This window comes from Mustela nivalis (assembly GCF_964662115.1).
Source record: "Mustela nivalis genome assembly, chromosome: 8".
Classification (NCBI taxonomy): Eukaryota; Metazoa; Chordata; class Mammalia; order Carnivora; family Mustelidae; genus Mustela; species Mustela nivalis.
In genome coordinates, this window is record NC_139027.1 from 52,758,321 (window position 1) to 52,775,913 (window position 17,593).

The following is a 17,593-nucleotide window of genomic DNA, read 5'->3' on the forward strand; positions in this document are numbered from 1 at the left end:
TCTTTTTAGGAAGGAGCCAAGTCCTTGGTTTCTTTATACTGCTCCAGCTTCTAAACGTTTATACTGTGCCTCCTGGAATTGCTGCTTTAATGTGAAGTGACTCCTCTAGGTACCCTTAGACACACATATCCCCCATGTGCTACCCCCACCCCCTTCACAGAATTTGGCTTCCCCTCTTCCATTTGTTGTGAAACTCGTTTCCACTTATACTACAAGCACTTTGCTTGGAATCTTTATAAGTGGTACTGGCTATTTATTTATTTACTTGACAGACAGAGATCACAAGTAGGCAGAGAGACAGGCAGAGAGAGAGAGGAGGAAGCAGGCTCCCCACTGAGCAGAGAGCCCGATGTGGGGCTCGATCCCAGGACCCTGAGATCATGACCTGAGCTGAAGGCAGAGGCTTAACCCACTGAGCCATCCATGCGCCTGGCTCTTTTTTTTTTTTTTTAACTCAGTCATACCACTTCCCCCCGATTTTATCTGACTGTCCTGCAGCCACATCCCTCAGTTTTGCAGAGCTGCTTATAGACCTTCCAATACCTTTCTCCACTGAGACTTTTACTGGGCAGCAAGGCTGCTGGATCCCTGTCCTTAGATTGGTTGACATCTGTACTCATTCTCTCATGGTGGTTTATTGTTGTTTTTTTAAAGATTTTATTTATTTTTATTTTTATTTTTTATTTTTTTTTTTAAAGATTTTATTTATTTACTTGACAGAGAGAAATCACAAGTAGGCAGAGAGGCAGGCAGAGAGAGAGAGGAGGAAGCAGGCTCCCTGCCGAGCAGAGAGCCCGATGTGGGACTCGATCCCAGGACCCTGAGATCATGACCTGAGCCGAAGGCAGCGGCTTAACCCACTGAGCCACCCAGGCGCCCCTATTTTTTATTTTTTTAAGATTATATTTATTTATTTGACACACAGGGAGAGACAGTGAGAGAGGGAATACAAGTAGGGGTAGTGAGAAAGAGAAAAGCAGGCTCCCCACTGAGCAGGGAGCCCAATGCAGGGCTCGATCCCAGGACACCAGGATCATGACCTGAGTGGAAGGCAGACGCTCAACGACTGAGCCACCCAGGCGCCCAAAATTTTTATTTTTTAAAGTAATCTCTACACTCAATATGGGGCTCAAACTCAAAACCCCAAGATCAAGAGTTGCACGCTCTACTGACTGAACCAGCCAGGCGCCCCTCATTCTTCCATGTTTGTTTAAGACTTTGGTGTCTGACTTTTCCTCCTGGGACTCTGGCCCAGGCTAGGGGGTTGGTGGTCAGGCTTGGCCTGGGTCTAGTGATTCAGGGTCTAGGGATTCAGTTCAGGCTTGGCCTTGGTCTAGTAGACCATAGAATTAGGGAGCTTCGTGTTAATATCTTAGATGTGGGGAGATGGGAAGCCTTAAGATCTGAACACTAAGACCATTGGAGGTGAAAGGGACAGAAAATTTGGCATTTGAAGCAGAGGATATATTTTGTAGGCTCCCATTTAAAAAATTAAGAGTTTTTTTAAGAACAGTTTTAGGTTCACAGCTAAATTGAGGGAAAGATAAAAAGAATCCTATTATTATTATATTTAAGTAAGCTTTGTGCCCATGGTGGGGCTCAAACTCATGACCCTGAAGTCAAGAATCACATGCTTTAGCAATTGAGCCAGGCAGGTGCCCTGAAAAATTGATCACTTTTTGAAAAATTGATCTTTTTGAAGAATTGATCTTTATTTTATAGGGAATATAGTAATATAATCTAAAAGAATTAAAATCTGTAGATATTTTGAATTCTCCTGCTCCCCCTGTTATTTTTATATTTCTTGGAGGTGGTAACCTGTTAGTGTTTGGAATTTGTACATACCGGACTTTTTTCTGTTTACATGTATATGTGTGAAACCAGAAAAGTATTATTTTTGTGTCTTATTTATACAAATGGGGTCACATTTTATGGATCACTTTGGTATTTCTCTGATTCAGTAAGGTGCCATGACAGTATTTCATGTTGGTACAAGAAGATACTTCTCATTGATTTTGGCTACTATATAATATTTTATAGTATAGGCAGATATGCTATATTCAGTTATTTTCCTATTGAGAGACATTAAGGTATTTCCATTTTTTTGTTGTTATGAACGATTCTTACTGTGTTTTAAGTATCAGTGTTCTTTTCTTAGGCCTTTTGTCTTCTTTTCTCATGCTGCTCTCTAGGTGATCTCAACCTTTCTGACAGCTCCACTGAACCGTCTACATATGGATGATGCCCAGCTCTGTCTGCAGACCAGTGTCCAGCTGCTCACGTGGCCGGCATCACAGGGATATTGTGCACACTCACCACCATGTGGCCTCCTGCTCCTCCTTACTTGCCGCCTCACCTGGTGTCCTGTCACATGGTAAACACCACGCAGTTATTAGGCCCAAAAGACTTCCCTTCCCCTCCCACAGCCAACAACCAGCGTGTCCCTGGGACTTTTCCTCCCTAGTATTTCTTGGATCCATTTGCTTTCTTTTCTTCTTCATTGCCACTATTTTGTACCTTAGTTTTATGGATTTACAAAACAAGAGTACTTGTGAGTATTAAATAAATTAGTAACACGTAAAATGCTTAGAAAAATAGATCAACTCCCCGTAAGTGCCATGTGAATGTTGTTACCATCATCACATTGTCGTTGTGGGGTTCTTCTCATCTTAGTGTACATAATACCTTTTCGTCTCTACCTCCAGTCTTGATTTTATCCTTCCCCACCTCCATTCCACTCTGCACATTGCAGCCAGAGTGATCTTTATAATATATATGAATGTTCATGGTTTACATTTCTTGCTTAAAAAACTTCCATGATCTTGCTTTTACATGATTTGTCACCCCCACCTAGAATGCTTTTCCCCTTGATCTTTGACTGACAGTTTTTTTTTAGGGGTTTGTTGTAGTTCTTGTTTTATTTTGTTTTGAGATACATGTTTTAATCTACTTTTATTTTTTATTTTTTTTTTTTCTAAAGATGTTGTTTATTTGACAGAGAGCACAAGTAGGGGGAGCTGCAGTGGGAGAGGGAGAAGCAGACTCCCCACTAAACAGGGAGCCTGATGAGGGGCTTGATCCCAGGACTCAGGGATCATGAGTTGAGCCAAACTGATTGGCTTAACTGATTGAGCCACCCAGGCACCCTGAGATACTAGTTTTTAAATGTCATGTCCTCAGAGAGGCCTTCCCCTGACCACTTAATTATTCCAAAGTAGCCACCCATATCTTTTCTGTTACATCACCTATTTTAATTCTTTCCATAGCACTTAATATGTGATTTTTTCTAGTTTATTCATATAGTCTCTTTCAATTAATATGTATGTATGTACGTATGTATGTATGTGTTTTTTTTCTTAATTTTTTATTTTTTATAAACATATATTTTTATCCCCAGGGGTACAGGTCTGTGAATCGCCAGCTTTACACACTTCACAGCACTCACCAAAGCACATACCCTCCCCAGTGTCCATAACCCCACCCCCCTTCTCCCAACCCCCCTCCCCCCAGCAACCCTCAGTTTGTTTTGTGAGATTAAGAGTCACTTATGGCTTGTCTCCCTCCCAATCCCATCTTGTTTCATTGATTCTTCTCCTACCCACTTAAGCCCCCATGTTGCATCACCACTTCCTCATATCAGGGAGATCATATGATAGTTGTCTTTCTCTGCTTGACTTATTTCGCTAAGCATGATACGCTCTAGTTCCATCCATGTTGTCACAAATGGCAAGATTTCATTTCTTTTGATGGCTGCATAGTATTCCATTGTGTATATATACCACATCTTCTTTTTTTTTTTTTTTTTTTTTTAAAGATTTTTTATTTATTTATTTGAGAGAGAGCATGAGAGGCGAGAAGGTCAGAGGGAGAAGCAGACTCCCCATGGAGCTGGGAGCCCGATGCGGGACTCGATCCCGGGACTCCGGGACCGTGACCTGAGCCGAAAGCAGTTGCTTAACCAACTGAGCCACCCAGGCGCCCATATATACCACATCTTCTTGATCCATTCATCTGTTGATGGACATCTAGGTTCTTTCCATAGTTTGGCTATTGTGGACATTGCTGCTATAAAGATTCGGGTGCACGTGCCCCTTTGGATCACCACGTTTGTATCTTTAGGGTAAATACCCAGTAGCACAATTGCTGGGTCATAGGGCAGTTCTATTTTCAACATTTTGAGGAACCTCCATGCTGTTTTCCAGAGTGGTTGCACCAGCTTGCATTCCCACCAACAGTGTAGGAAGGTTCCCCTTTCTCCGCATCCTCGCCAGCATCTGTCATTTCCTGACTTGTTGATTTTAGCCATTCTGACTGGTGTGAGGTGATTTCTCATTGTGGTTTTGATTTGTATTTCCCTGATGCCGAGTGATATGGAGCACTTTTTCATGTGTCTGTTGGCCATCTGGATGTCTTCTTTGCAGAAATGTCTGTTCATGTCATCTGCCCATTTCTTGATTGGATTATTTGTTCTTTGGGTGTTGAGTTTGCTAAGTTCTTTATAGATTTTGGACACTAGTCCTTTATCTGATATGTCGTTTGCAAATATCTTCTCCCATTCTGTCAGTTGTCTTTTGATTTTGTTAACTGTTTCCTTTGCTGTGCAAAAACTTTTGATCTTAATGAAATCCCAATAGTTCATTTTTGCCCTTGCTTCCCTTGCCTTTGGTGATGTTCCTAGGAAGATGTTGCTGCGGCTGAGGTCGAAGAGGTTGCTGCCTGTGTTCTCCTCAAGGATTTTGATGGATTCTTTTCTCACATTGAGGTCCTTCATCCATTTTGAGTCTATTTTTGTGTGTGGTGTAAGGAAATGGTCCAATTTCATTTTTCTGCATGTGGCTGTCCAATTTTCCCAACACCATTTATTGAAGAGGCTGTCTTTTTTCCATTGGACATTCTTTCCTGCTTTGTCAAAAATTAGTTGACCATAGAGTTGAGGGTCTATTTCTGGGCTCTCTTGTATGTGTGTGTGTGTTTTTTTTTTAAGATTTTATTTATTTATTTGACAAAGATCACAAGTAGATGGAGAGGCAGGCAGAGAGAGAGAGATAGAGGGAAGCAGGCTCCCTGCTGAGCAGAGAGCCCGATGTGGGACTCGATCCCAGGACCCTGAGATCATGACCTGAGCCGAAGGCAGTGGCTTAATCCACTGAGCCACCCAGGCGCCCCTGTATTTGTTTTTTTTTTTAAAGTAGGCTGCATGCCCAGCCTCAGATCAAGGGTTGCATGCTTTACTGACTGAGCCAGCCAGGCACCCTGGTCTCCTTCAGTTAGAATTAAATTCTCTGAGAACAGGAAGGAATGTTGTCTGTTTTATTCACTCTTACATTTCTTGTATGTGTAACAGTGTCTGGTACATTGTAGGCACTCAGTGAATACTTGTGAATTATAAAACGGTTTCATACATATTATGAAGCCCTTTTTGGTCTCTCCAGCATCTTCTGCTTCAGGACACCCTCTGCTTTGGCCTCTCCACTCCCCAGCTCATCCCATCTCTTCAGATGTGTTTTCTTGCTGCAGGACCTTTGCATATGCTGTTCCCTCTACTTAGAACACTTTTCCTCAAGTGCCCATCCTCTGCCTGGGTATCTCCCTCCTATTTATCCTTCATGTTTCAGCTTAGGTCTAACTTCACTTGACTGCCCTTCTTAGTCTTACAGTTCTACATGCGTTACCTTTAATTATACATACCGTAGTTATTTGTCTGTCTCCCTCACTATATGGTAAGTTTTGTTGAGCAAAGACATACGTCTTATTCACCATGTATTCTTCGTCGTAACTGCTGTGGGCTAGAAGCATCTCTTGAGGTGGGGTGCTGTATAGGAGTACCCAGAGTACCAGTCGAGGGCTAAGAAGGTATGCCTTTGAATGTCAGGGTAAGGTCTGGTCATTTAGCCCTGGCTCATTGTCATTCTCCTTATTCCATCTTTGGTGATCCCAGTGTTTGCCTGGATGAACTATCTAACATGCTTGAGATGAATCATCTAAAACACTTGTCTTTCTCTGAGACATATTCATAAAAATCAGTATACCTGGCAGAAGACTTGCCCAGGAATGGGACATGAGTGCTTAAGGATAAAAGTTGCGGATCTGGGTAGGCAGAATATTTACTCTGAGTGGCTGATGGCAGTATAACTGAGAGTGGAGTGCACTTCTATGCAAGGAAGGAAGCAAAAGGCCTTAGGGATAAGGTGAGGCAAAGATGAAACAGGAAACTGAATCATTAATTCAGAAACCTAGAGAATCAGGATAATGGGTGGAGTGTAAGAATGGACAGGGCAAGCAGTTCACGATTAAGGCCATAAATAATCTTGGGGATTACTTAAATCATCTTTTGGCATTCTTACCTCTTTAGTGTGGAACCAGCTTTTGGATTAGAAGGAGGATCAGGTAGTTGACATACAAAGGTTGGAAATAGATTGCTTATTACTTTGTATTTTATGTGTTAATTATCTGAAAGTCAGATCCTCAGAAATCCTACTGTACCTTTTCCCCACACTTCAGTTTCTGCTCATTTTTAAATATACTAGGTTTAACTAGCTAATCTTTGGAAAAGTTTCCTATAGCAATCTGTCCTGGTGCTCCCCTTAGGTAGGCTGGGGATACTCCATTCAGGTAGGGTGAGCACTCCTTCAGACTGTACCTCCTCCCATCAGACCATGCCTAGGAGCTGGCCTCAGCAGCCTTGGGAGTTCAGGACTCTGCCTAGCCTGAATCTGTGGATTTCTGTCTGAATTTTGGGGAGGGGCATGAAAGTGTAAAATATAGGATGGGATTCTGTTAGTGAGGCGTGGTAGAAGTAGTGGAAGACTGGCTGGGTGTGCATAGATGTAGGATCTGAAGGGGTATAGGCGGTGGTTTTCGAAGTCACTGACCTGGAATGGTCGTTGAGTTTATGGCAGTGTTAGGTGCTCTGATGTGCCAAGTGGAGAATCTTGGTGAGTGGTGCCTGCCATTAGCCCTTTGGGGTGTTCTATATGTTTTCTGTGTGGCCTGAAGGTCTGCTGCAGACTGGTAGCTGGCTTCATGGTGGTTGCTTGGTGAGGGGTAGTCATGGGGATAGGAACAGTACTTACTGTATGTTTTCTTTGAAGATTGGATAGAGTGATTATGTGCACATCCTGGGCAGTCTAAGGCCAGTCACCTTGCCTCTGTGAGGCAAGGCATCTATCTGCACTCTCCTCCTAGGGTTTTGCTGGGAAAAGCAGACTAAGAGAGCCAGAGTTCTTGGCCATAGTTAGTGATTCCCTCGAGAATGCTCCCTGTCTTTGACTCCTCTCTTCTCTAAGCCTTATGCTCTGATGTTCTGCCTTCTATTTGCTGCTTTGGTACCTTCGAATTTTTCTTTCTTTCTTTCTTTCTTTTTTAAAAGATTTTTATTTATTTGACAGACAGAGATCACAAGTATGCAGAGAGGCAGGCAAAGAGAGAGGGGGAAGCCAGCTCCCTGCCAAGCAGAGAGCCTGATGTGGGGCTCGATCCCAGGACCCTGGGATCATGACCTGAGCCGAAGGCAGAGGCTAAACCCACTGAGCCACTCAGGTGCCCTTGATTTGTTTTTTAAATAGAAACATCAGGACGAGTGGGTGGCTCAGTGGGTTTAAGCCTCTGCCTTGGGCTCAGGTCATGATCTCAGGATCCTGGGATTGAGTCCCGCATCGGGCTCTCTGCTTGGCAGGGAGCCTGCTTCCTTCTCTCTCTCTCTCTCTCTCTCTCTGCCTGCCTCTCTGCCTAGTTGTGATCTCTCTCTGTCAAATAAATAAGTAAAATTCTAAAAAAATAAAATAGAAACATCACTTTTAATGACCAGTTAGGGCCACAGCAGACACCTTCCAGAAAAGAAGTAAGACAGTCCCAAGACAACGGAGTGTAAAATCGTTTCAGATAGCTAAAAATATGGACCGCTTTACGAATGTGTGTGTCATCCTTGTGCAAGGGCCATGCTCTGTATTGTTCCAGTTTTAGTATGTGTACTGCTGAAGCAAGCACAGGAATCTGTATTTTGATTGCCTCCCAGATGACTCTGACTACAGTCATCATCTGCAGACCATATTTGGAGAAACTGACAGAAGATTCCACTGACCTCCCATCTCTAAAGGGGAAGAAAGGGGATTTGAACACTTTACTTGGATCTAAAGGTACTAGGAAACCCAGTCTGTCATCCAGTGTGAATAATGGATAACTGCATGTACTGGCACCTCATCTTCTCATTGCCACAGTAGATGGCAGAGCCAGATGAGGTGGACAAGGGCTTCATGACTAAGCCATGGCAGGTCAGTAGCTCTAGGATTTATAGGAAGCTTTGACTTTGGACTCAGAAAACAGGATAGAACATGGACCCTGAAGGCTACTGGTCGCATGGCAGATTTTCTCAAGGGTGCCTCTCTTTTCCTGTGTACGTTGACCCTGTCCTAGTGCAGGTTTTCTTTATTTGGTTCCCAAGCTGTCTTCACTCCCTGTTGTTGCTATTGTATACACACAGCTGCTGCTATCCTTCTATAAGAACCTTGTCTTTCCTTTTCAAGTCCTCTGTTAAATTCCTGTTACCTATAGGATCAAGTCCAAATGTCTTGGGTTATAATAAACGGCCTTACACAATTTGGCCCAAATTATGGCCTATAAGATCGAGGACGATCTGGTCCCTGCCTTTTTCTTAAGTCTTATCCCAAGCCCTTCTCTCATCTCCTGGGCACCCTTATATGTTCATAGTTCCTTGATCTCTTCTTCTGCTCTCTGGTTTCAGAGCCTTTGTAGTGCTATAGCCTCTGCCTAAGGCTATAGCCTTTACCCTACTCTTCACCTCATTAACTACCCTTTACTTTTAAGTGTCAGTTAAACATTATCTCCTCTTATTTTTTTTTTAAAGATTATTTATTTATTTGATACAGAGAGAGAGAGAGAGAGAGAGAGGCACAAGGAGGCAGAGCAGCAGGCAAAGGGAGAAGCAGGCTCCCTGCTGAGCAGGGATCCCGATGTGGGGATCAGTTCCAGGACCCTGGGATCATAACCTGAGCTGAAGGCAGATGCTTAACCGACTGAGCCCCCCAGGCGTCCCCACATTATCTTCTTTTAGAAGTTTTTCTGGCCATTCTATACAAAGCAACTCAATGTTACCTTTTATTTTTATACCTCATTTACTTCATTAGACCACTTACTGCTTTTTACTAGTTTGTCTTTCTCTCCTATTAGATTATAAGGTCCATGAAGGTAGGGACCTTCTTGCTCATGGTTGTATCTTCAGTGCTTAGAGGTACTTGGGAAGTACTTGTTGACTATAAATTACTTTTCACCTTCTTGTCAGTAGCTGTGTGGGTGCTTTGTGGCACTGCACAACTCTCATCCTTTGCATGGATTGTTGCCTCTGCTGAAGGCACCGTTTCTCTCATTACCTGGTCAGAATTTTTTCTTGTCCTTTTCCACTTCTCTAAGCAAGTCTTTGACTTCCCCAGGCAGTGCTAGTTCAATAGAGACAGCTCTTTGGTTCTCTCAAGTGGATTTCCCTGTGTTGATTTCATCTTCATAAGAGATAGATGGTATTGCCCTGGGTTTGTAGATGATGAACCAGAAGCTCTGAGCAGTGGATTAACTTGGAAATGGCAGAACTGAGATTCCAGCCCCATTGTATGCATAGAGCCCTCACTCATTCTACCTTGCTGTGATCTAAAAGAAACCAAATAGTAGACTGAGAGACACTGAAGTGAAAGAGATGTTTTTTGTTTTTTAATTGAGTAATGAAACTGTGTGTGTGGGGAGTGGTGGTGGGGGGTTTATTTGTCTTACACTTTTTCAGAGTTAAATCCAGTAAAAGGTTTACTATTAAGAAGCAATTTATAAGGATGATGGAGTAAAGGGTGACCAGAATATTAGAGGGCAATGTGTGTTCTTTTTCTTTTTCTTTTCTTTAAGATTTTATTTATATACTTGAGAGAGAGAGAGCATGAGAGGAGAGAGGGTCAGGGGGAGTAGCAGACTCCCTGCTGACCAGGGGGCCCGATGCGGGACTGGATCCTGGGACTCCAGGATCATGACCTGAGCTAAAGGCAGTCACTCAACCAACTAAGCCACCCTCTTGATCATCTTTGGTGACAAACAGTCAACGTATACCCTAGTAGAAATAAGTCAAGGTGAAACACTATAAAATTCAAACCAAAGCAAGTATCAGTGGTCATTAATAGTTGCTTGGAGGATATATAAAGAGTTAAATATTAATATTTTTGTTAAGGGAGAAAGATATGCAAAATTGGTATGCATAGTCTTTAACACATTTTGCTTAAAAATACATCTTAGTATATATTGTTAAGATACTAGTTGAAGGGGCACCTGGGTGGCTCAGTGGGTTAAAGCCTCTGCCTTCGGCTCAGGTCATGATCTCAGGGTCCTGGGATCGAGCCCTGCATCGGGCTCTCTGCCAACAGAGAGCTTGCTTCCTCCTCTCTCTCTGCCTGCCTCTCTGCCTGCTTGTGATCTCTGTCTGTCAAAAAAAAAAAAAAAAAAAAAAGATACTAATTGAATAGGGCGCATGAGCGGCTCAGTGGGTTAAAGTGTCTGCCTTTGGTTCAGGTCATGATCCCCAGGGTCCTGGGATCGAGCCCTGCATTGGGCTCTCTGCTCAGGGGGGAGCCTGCTTCCCTCTCACTCTCTGCTTGCCTCTCGGCCTACTTGTGATCTCTGTCTGTCAAATAAATAAATAAACTTTTTGAAAAAAAGAAAAAGATACTAGATGAATAGGGATGCGTTGGTGCCTTAGTTGGTTAAGCGTCTGCCTTTGGTTTGAGTCATGATTCCAGGGTTCTGGGATTGAGTACCACATTGGGCTCCCTGCTCAGTGGGGAGCCTGCTTCTCCCTCTGCCTGCTGCTCCCCCTGCTTATTTTCTCTCTCTAACAAATAAATAAAATCTTTAAAACAAAAATACTAGTTGAATAAGTTGTAGTGGATATTGCCATATTATGTAGTGTTAAAAAGAATGAGACATACAGGCACATACACACTCACACCCTGATATGGAACAATCTCTGAGATCCATTATTAAGGCAAAGTGCAGAATAATATTTGTGGCATGCTAGTATTAGTATTTGTGTGCAGAAGGGGAGGATTCTGTCTACCTATTATACTTAGATTACCTCTTCTTTGTTTTGTTTTGGTTTTTTGTTTTATTTTTAAAGATTTATTTGAGAGAGAGAATGTATATGTGTGCGAGACAGAAAGTGGGGGGAGGAGCAGAAGGAAAGGGAAAGAATCTCTAGCAGACTCCCCACTGAGCACACACAGCCCAATGTGGGGGGTTCAGGCTTACAACCCTGAGATTATGACCTGAACCGAAATCAAGAGTTGGATGCTCAACTGACAACCAGCCAAATATCCCAAGTTTTATAAACTTTTTAAGTACTTTGCTTTACCCTCTAAATGTGTTCCTGAAAAGTTGAATGTTTGTGTGTGTGTGTGTGTGTGTGTGTGTGTGTGTACGTGTGTGTTAACAGGAATTGGCTGGAGAGGTATTAAGTTATATCTCTCTAAACTTCACAGAAAAGAGGAAAAGGGAAGATCCTTTCTGTCTAGTGAATGATCCCTAATTTAATGTATTTTGATTTTGGTAAATGACATTTTTCTTGAAGTGAAACACATTTCTACTGAGAATAGAACAAAAGGGAGAATGTGTTTGAAATTGAAGATACCCGTGTGTGTCAGGATACCCCATTATTTGTTTATCCAGAAATCTTGGAGCCCCCATATATAACATTTTTCCTGTGTGTTGATTTTGTTTTTCCAAATGGAGTAAATTCTTTTTTTTTTTTTTAAGATTTTATTTATTTATTTGACAGAGAGAAAGAAATCACAAGTAGGCAGAGAAGCAGGCAGAGAGAGGGGGAAGCAGGCTCCCCGCTGAGTGGAGAGCCCGATGTAGGGCTCCATCCCAGGACCCTGGGATCATGACCTGAGTTGAAGGCAGAGGCTTTAACCCACTGAGCCACCCAGGCACCCCTGAAGTAAATTCTTGAAGGTGGGAGGCATATCTCATGATTATATCTTATAGTGACAAGCATAATAGAAGTTGCTCAGTAGCCCCTTGGGCACCTGGGTGGCTCAGTCGTTAAGTGTCTGCCTTCAGCTCAGGTCAGAGCCCTGGGATTGAGCCCCGCATTGGGCTCCCTCCTCAGCGGGGAGCCTGCTTCTCCCTCTCCTACTCCCTTGCCTGTGTTCCCTCTCTCTCTCTCTGTCTCTGTCAAAAAATAAATAAAATCTTAAAAAAAAAAAGTTGCTCAGTAGCTACATATTCAAGGAAGAGAAGAGAGAGGTGGAGAGAGAAAGAGCCACTTCTGTCAAAGAGATGATTGCTTTTGGATTTTCTCTGACTCATCTTTTCTCTTTACTAGTAAAGAATTTCTTCCAGTTGTACTAAGTGTGTTGGAGGATTTTGGGGGTGTGTCTGTGTATGTATTGGAACGATGTTCCTTGCTGAATGCCCAGGAAAGAGCAGAAGCTGGAATGGGGCATGAAGGCTGTTGACCTAATGGTGTGTAATGAGACTTCTGTGTTGCAGCCCTGAGGAGAATCTCAGATTGTCTTACCTGTTCTAAATTCAAGCTTGGGTATTCACCTGTCAGCAGGGCAACTGGACCTGTATGTGCCATAGACTTCCTAAATTTAGTAGCAACATGGTAAGAAAGTTTGGTTAAAGTGATTTGTTATTTTTGGTGAGAGTATATGAAAACTCTTAACACCTGGACTTGTGTATTATTGGTATCCAAGAGGTGACAGAGAGTATGTGAGATATATTTTGAAACTGTTAAGTCCTTCCTTAGATCCCCTACCTCTCACGTGCCTCCTATTCTTTTGATTTCAGCTCAAGTCATGATCTTGGGGTGTGGAGCCTGCTTAGGATTTTCTCTCCCTCTCCCTCAGCCCCTCCCTCCCCCAATAAATAAATAAATGAAAGTATAGGTGTGGGGAGAAGAATGAGTAGAGTTGGAGAACAAAGCAACATGGATTCCACATTTGGGAAGTTGCCAATTCCTCGTTGGTGGCTTTATGCTCAGGCAGAAGGTGTAATAGGCTTCTACATATCTGACAGCAAATATATCTGAACCCTGTCTGGCAGGTTACTCAAAACCTTACCCCAGACTGAAAATGTCACCTTGGGCAACATTCTTGGTAGGGACCTAGGTTTGAGAATCTTAGTGGGGAAGACTGTGAATCTCTAGGGTAGTCATGCAAGGTGGTGAGTGTATGGGATTGGACAGGAGTTTAACTTAGCCAGGATAGCTTGATGGATGTAGCTATGGAGGAAGGGATAAAGTAAGGAGTAAAATGGGCTCAGCTCCTTGTAATTTTCTGCTCCTAGGAAGATATAGGCACTGTGTGCCAGGGGCAGAGCTCTGGCCTGTCACTCCGCTTTGAGAGTCAGTCTTACCCCTGGCTGCCCTACAAGGCATTTGGAGTTCAGTAGGAGATGAAACAGGGAATCTGAATCAGATAGACCTTGCTTCAAATCTTTTTTTTTTTTTTTTTTAAGATTTTATTTTATTCATTTGGTTGGGGGGGGAGCACAAGCAGAGGGAGAGGCAGAAAAAGAGGGAGAAGCAGACTCCCTGCCAAGCCAAGAGCCTGAAATGGGACTCAATCCCAGAACCTGGAGATCATGACCTGAGCCAAAGGCAGATGCCTGCGTGTCCTAACCTTACTTCAAATATTACAGATCTGCAGGAAGGAAGTGTGTGTCCCAGGACTTGTTTTCTGTGTGCTGAAATAAGGACTGCCATCCAGGTGTGTGGAGGTTTCCCTCCATCCTTCTTATGCCCCTTCAACTTGCTTCCATCTTAAGCTTTCATCCTTTTCACCCTATCATTGGCATGGCATCTAGAAAGAGGAGGGGGAAGGGTGAGAAGGAAAGGGAGAGTTAGGGCTGAACAGAGAGCCCAATGTGGGGCTCGATCCCAGGACCCCAAGATTATGACCTGAGCTGAAGGCAGAGGCTTAACCCACTGAGCCACCCAGGTACCCCTAAATTATATTTCAATATGTGGATGTACCATAATGCTTTTTATTTTTCTTGTAGGGGTAGGTGGATTTGTGATTCTTTTTTTTTTTTTTTTTTTATAATACAGCTTATTTTTTTTTTATTTATTTGACAGAGAGAGATTACAAGTAGTCAGAGAGGCAGGCAGAGAGAGAGAGGAGGAAGCAGGCTTTCTGCCAAGCAGAGAGCCCGATGCGGGACTCGATCCCAGGACCCTGAGATCATGACCTGAGCTGAAGGCAGCGGCTTAACCCACTGAGCCACCCAGGCGCCCCGGATTTGTGATTCTTAAATCCTTTCTGAACAAAGTGTAGGGGGTGCTTGTGTGGCTCACTTGGTTGGGCATCTGACTTTTGATTTCAGCTCAAGTCATGATCTTGGGGTGTGGAGCCTGCTTAGGATTTTCTCTCCCTCTCCCTCAGCCCCTCCCTCCCCCAATAAATAAATAAATGAAAGTATAGGTGTGGGGAGAAGAATGAGTAGAGTTGGAGAACAAATAAAGGCTGCCTGTACCACTTGTCTGGCAGTCAGCCTGGACCCTTGGTTGGTGTTATCAAGTTCTTTCTGTGTTGTTCCTCCATCCCAATTTAAAGCATAAGCATATATAAACATGTAATTTCATATGAAAGGAATCATACCTTAATACTGTTTTTCTTCTTTATACCATTTTGTAATCTTTTTTCACCTCTTTCCCCACTTTATTGAGATATAATTGGCATATAACATCGTGTAAGTTTAGGGTGTACAATATGATGATTTGAAACATATATATTTTTAAGTTATTATCATAATATGGTTAACACATCCATCACCTGACATAGTTCCCTGTTTTCTGTGTGTGTGGTGAGAATCTTTTCTCATTTTATAATTTGTTATAGACACCTTATTATGTAAATAAATGTAGAATAAATGGCTAAATTATATTTCTTTTCTTTTTTTTTTTTTTAAGATTTTATTTATTTATTTGATAGAGGTCACAGTAGGTGGAGAGGCAGGCAAAGAGAGAGAAGGGAGAAGCAGGCTCCCGCTGAACGGAGAGCCCAATGCGGGGCTCGATCCCAGGACCGCAAGATTATGACCTGAGCTGAAGGCAGAGGCTTAACCCACTGAGCCACCCAGGTTACCCCTAAATTATATTTCAATATGTGGATGTACCATAATGCTTTTTATTTTTCTTTTCTTTTTTAATTTTTTTAAAGATTTTATTTATTTATTTGACAGACAGAGATCACAAGCAGGCAGAGAGAGAGGAGGAAGCAGGCTCCTGAGCAGAGAGCCTGATGTAGGGCTCGATCCCAGGACCCTGGGATCATGACCTGAGCCGAAAGCAGAGGCTTTAACCCACTGAGCCACTTAGGTGCCCCTTCTTTTTATTTTTTAATATTTAATCTGTTTATTTTATCTGTTATCTATGGGACCTTCCCTGACTCCCTTACTTAGAATTGTAGCAAACCCCCTTTCTTTCCTATCTCCCTTCTCTCCTTTTTCTCTGTAACGTTTAATACTGCTTGATACACTGTATACTTTTATTTTTTTATTGCCCAACATCTTCCATTAGAATATAAGCTCCATGAAGACAGAGACTTTTTTCTTCTTCTTTTTTTTATTCACTGCTTTCTGTTACGTAGGACAGTTCCTGGCACACAGTTGGTATTCAGTAAATATTTGTTGAATGAATGAATTTGTTGGACTTCCGGTGTATTTGTTGGACTTTTTATTTGCAGTATTTTTTTTTTTTTTTTAAGTAATCTCTGCACCTTTTGTGGGGCTCAGACTCAGGACCCTTAGATAAGAGTTGCACACTCTATTGACTGAGCCAGCCAGGTGCTCCTATTTGCTGTATTTTTGTTGTTATATACATGCTGTGATAAATGCCCTGTATGTAATCTTTGTACACTTGTCTACTTATCTTAGGATAAATTCTTTTTTTTTTTTTTAAAGATTTTATTTATTTATTTGATAGAGAGTGAGAGAGAGAATGAGAGGGGAGAAGGTCAGAGGGAGAAGCAGACTCCTCATGGAGCTGGGAGCCCAATGCGGGACTCGATTTCAGGATTCCGGGATCGTGACCTGAGCTGAAGGCAGTTGCTTAACCTGTAAGGGCCTATTTAGCCGGAGTGGCCCCACCTCGATTGAATAGCCATTTTGTTGTTCATGCAGTAAAACTTAAACTGACCCTGCCTCCCCCCCAACCAGTCCCAGGTAACAAGCCCAAATACAAGGGTGGGTCAGATCAGGTAGAGTTAACAGCCCAAATGCAGGGATGAGCCGGGTCAGGTGGAGACATCCAATCAGTGGGGCGTGCATACTGTCTCCCTAGCTACCAAGGAGTGTGGGCCCCACCTTTTAAAGGGCTCCAGTTCTGACCAAGGTGATAGGCTAGTTCAAACAGCTACTATGGGGTGAATTGTAATTCAATTGGCCACCCGTGTGTGACCTAGCATGACTGTGCAGCTTTTTCTGTGTGTTGCAATCTCATTGGCCACCTGTGTGTGGCCAGGCCCAACCACATGGCCTTTGCTCTATAAAAGTTAGTCTGTAAGGCAGGGAGGGGTTGCCCTCTCTGTAAGAGACGGCCCTGAACAGTCAGTTTGATTCTCGATGCTTGGCGTGAAATAAAACTTGGCTTGACCTTTGCTTTTTATCAGTCTCGCTCCTTTAATCACAGACCCATTATTGGGGGATCTTTCACACCAACTGAGCCACCCAGGCGCCCCACTTAGGATAAATTCTTAAGAAATAGAATGGCCCAGTTGAAGGATATGCACATTTAAAATGTTGATTTATGGAACCAACTACCCTTAAGAATGTTAACTCCTGCCAGTGGCACATGAGATTGTCTACATTTGCCAGTAATACTGTGTTGTATGTTTTTCATTTTCACATCTGACAGGTGAAAAGTGGTCTTGTCACTATAATATGGTAGTTGAGAATGTGACTCTGATAGATGTGATGTGATACGGCATATGACTCTGGAGCCCATCTGCTGGGGCCTGAATTCTGACTCAGCCACTCACTTTGTGACCTTGGGTAAGTCATTTAATTTCTCTCTTAGTTTCATCTTTGATAAGGTAAGCATAATGATAGCACCTGTTTCAGGAAGAATAAGTCAATTAATCTAAGTAAAATGCTTCAAATAGTAAAGGAGATCTGCAAATCAGTAACTAGGGCTTAGTATTTTTTTATATTAAAGATTGAACATCTTTTCAAATGTATTTTGGAAATGTATGAATTTTTTTAGTCACTTATTCATGTCTTTTTTTTGTTTTGTTTTTTGTTTTTTTTAAGACCTTTATTTATTTGACAGAGATGTAGCCAGAGTGGGAACACCAGCAGGGTGAGGGAACACAAGCTGGGGGAGTGGGAGAGGGAGAAGCAGGCTTCCCGCTCGGCAGGAAGCCTGATAAGGGGTTCGATCCCAGGACTCTGGGATCTTGACCTGAAGACAGATGCTTAACAGGAGGCACCCAGGTGCCCCTGTTTTTTGCATGTGCTCCCAGTAATGTTTTCTTAATAACTTAAAAGAGGTAAGGTTCTGACTATAATATATAACAGAATTGTTCCTAGTTTATCATTTGTC

General features: G+C 42.7%; 1 long non-coding RNA gene across 35 annotated transcripts in view; it reads left to right on the forward strand.

Annotated features, from left to right (window-relative positions):
- LOC309871246 overlaps positions 1 to 17,593 on the forward strand; it is a 110,477-nt gene that overhangs the window by 19,384 nt on the left and 73,500 nt on the right. For 17 of the 35 annotated variants that reach the window (XR_014315113.1, XR_014315123.1, XR_014315125.1 and 14 more), the window contains 2 exons: positions 2,193 to 2,374; positions 16,907 to 17,043. This is a non-coding gene — a long non-coding RNA (uncharacterized lncRNA). Of the gene's footprint in view, positions 1 to 2,192; positions 2,375 to 13,692; positions 13,761 to 14,962; positions 15,133 to 16,906; positions 17,044 to 17,593 lie in introns of all 35 variants that reach the window. The other 18 variants (XR_014315124.1, XR_014315127.1, XR_014315136.1 and 15 more) reach the window with 5 other exon arrangements.